The following is a 2,974-nucleotide window of genomic DNA, read 5'->3' on the forward strand; positions in this document are numbered from 1 at the left end:
CGGGGCTTCCAGAACATAGACGACTTGGACACAGTGTGTCCTGCCAGCTACCCACACCGGACTGCCTTACCCAGAACACTTCACCTTCTGATGTGTGGTGTCCACCATGCAAGGGCCAAGAAAGTCTAAGCTTCAGAGACACAGCCCCCAGCCCTCAACCTGCTCCTCCTGCTGTGGTGGACCCCACCTACACTTTCTATTACTGGGCACCCTCTCCTTAGACACTATGCATTTATGCCCCAAATGTGTTAGGAATCTCTTGCTACCACCAGCTATTGTCTTCCCGGTCAGCCCCAACTAAATGTAGGGTACTTCAGTGAACAAAACCCACACCACAGGCCAAAGGCCAGTTAGACCCGGGTGCTGTGACTAGCTATGGTGTTGCAAGTGACTCGACTCTTCCTGGTTCTCAGTTTCCTCATGTGTAAAATGATGGGGTTGAGCCAGATGAGTCCTGGGGTCCCTGCCAGCTCCGCCATGTCACACATGTAGCACTTTCTCCTTTAACTGTTTTGCACAACGTTAGTTCATGGCTCCACAGGACCCCATCTGTTCAGTGACATCATTCCCTGCCCCAAACATAATGTCGATTTTTACATGGGAAGCAGAGATGTCCTGGAAAACAGTTTGTCTGTAAAAAGGGAGGAAATGATCATTTCAAGGGATTTGGACAAGACTTCTTTTGTATTTTTCACATAAAACGAGTTATTATCAATCTTAAAACCCAAAATCTTTCTCCCTTTTTTTTTTTGCCAGACCATTAATAGCTGGTTTTGAAAAGTGCTTTCTTAGTCAGAATCTCACCAAAAATAAGCTACCATTTAATGACTGCTTGTTATGTGCCAGGAACTGGGCTAAGTGCTTTGCATGGGTGATCTCACTTAATTCTCCCAACAACCCTATGAAGTAGACCATTAGGACCCTCACTTTAAAAACGAGGAAACTGAGGCCCACAGAAGTTCAGTAACTTGCCCAACGTTTCTCAGGGCCCTAGCACTTAACCACCTCTCCAGACTCTGCAGCGGATCCCTGGTCGCTTTAGCAACACTTCTGGCCGGTTGCCAGTACGTCCTACATCTATAACCTTGGACAGCATTTGTCAGATTAGTAAGATTTGATGTTTTACCTAAAATCCAGAGTTGGAAAAGCACCTGTCTGGGTCTCAGAGTAGAGAGTGCAATCGGTGGAAAGCAGTGCCAACCTTAACTGGAGACTAGGAAAAAGAACCCCGAAAACTTAGCCTGTAACATTTGAGAAAAAAATTAGGGAGGCTGACGATAATAAGCGCTGGGATGTGTAAATGGACATCTGTCCCTGGAATAGGGTGACCACTTGGTGACCCAAGTCCTCCAAAAAGAGCTTTCTTGAAAAGCAGGGGAAGTCGTTTGCTGAGCCTAATAAAGCAAAAGAAACAACTCAATGACCACGTCAAGAAATGTTCCCCTTCGGGCACCCACCTCTCTGTCTAGTCAGGAACCAGCCCCCAGGGTCCACCTCTTCCCCAACAGGAGCCCAGCCGACTGTGCTCCCATAGGAAACCCAAAGTTCAGAGCTATTTACGATAAAGGCAGAAAGAGTCCCCTGAGGCTAACATTAGCATAAACCCCAGTTGCCTTCCAACAGGGAAATAAAAAGCATTTCAGAGATCCGTGTGCAGTCTAGGGCAGCAACCAACAGCCTGTTTTAATTGTTAAAATTAATGCGTTGGGCAGTCTGAATGCCCCTTTAAGTGTCTAATTTGAAAATAAGATGCAGTCCTTCTGCTTTGGATGCCCGGCTGTCTGTTTCTTCTATCTCAAGTACAGGAGCTCAGGCTGCTCGGCCGGGGGCCGGGCGTCCCCAGGCGTCAAGGATGCCCAGCTTACATCCTAAGGTGCGAAGGATGGGACGACAGGCCTGGCTGAGATGAAAGGAGGCCGTGTCACACAGCCGCCCAAGCTCGGCTCCGTCAACCTTAGCCCTTTCTCATTAAGTTTGGGGAAGAAAGGGGGAGGGGCAGCCGCTCCTCGGAAGCCACAGCAAACATTAGCCTCCTCGTGTCTGGGGCTGGAGCATCACTGAGAGGAAATGAACCCAGTTAAGGGTCACGGCCAGAGGAGGGATAAAAGGGAGAAGCCACAGTTCCCCTCGCACCTACAGACACAAGGACTTAACGAAGGAAATCCAAGCTCAGGGCGGAGGGTGGAGGTGGGACAGGGGGCGCAGCGGCTTCCCTCTGACCCCAACCCCGGCCTGGGGAGGCAGAGACCGGAGCGAACGTGCGGGGGCGGGGGGGGGGGGGGCGACGCGAGCGCGTGGCTTCCTTCCCCATGGCCAGCCTCGGAAAGCATCCTGGTCTGCGTGCGCGGGGGACCCGAGCCCCCAGGGAGATGCTCTTTCCCAGTAGAGCTTCCCAGCGAGGATCTGACGAACGTTCCCCCCACCAGCCATCACCGCTCAGGCGGGTGGATGACTTCACCGCGGGAACAGACCAGGGCACCGCTGGCCAACTCCGAAGCCAAAAAAAGAAAACGCGGGGCTGGGGGAGGCAGCGAGAGGAGGAGGCTAGGAAAGCTCCCCCTGGAGATCGCGGCCCTGCAAAGAAACTCCACGGCGAGGCTGCCCTGTGCGCACTGAGCTCCGGGACGAACGGCGGGAGGGGCGAGGGGCCACCCGGGGGTCCCCGGCCAGCCCCCCGGCAGAGGCGTTGGGGCAGGACTCACATAGTGCTTGGAGGGGTTCCTCCGCTTCTCCACGTCCACCACGGTGGCGTCCTGCACGCAGTAGGCGAGCATCTTCCCCCACAAAGCGAGTGGCGCCCCCCGGCGGCGTCACCTTCTCATCCCGGCCGGGCTCCGGCTCCTGCTGCTCCCCGAGTCCCTGCGGCCACCCGCCACTTCGTCCCGGCCGCCGCTGCCCGGGCTCCGGGCGCCTGCAGGTAATGGCACCGGGGCGCTGCCCGTCCCGGAGGCAAGCGGGCTCCGTGCGCCCCGGG

Source organism: Myotis lucifugus, unplaced genomic scaffold (genome assembly GCF_000147115.1).
Source record: "Myotis lucifugus unplaced genomic scaffold, Myoluc2.0 scaffold_162, whole genome shotgun sequence".
Lineage (NCBI taxonomy): Eukaryota > Metazoa > Chordata > Mammalia > Chiroptera > Vespertilionidae > Myotis > Myotis lucifugus.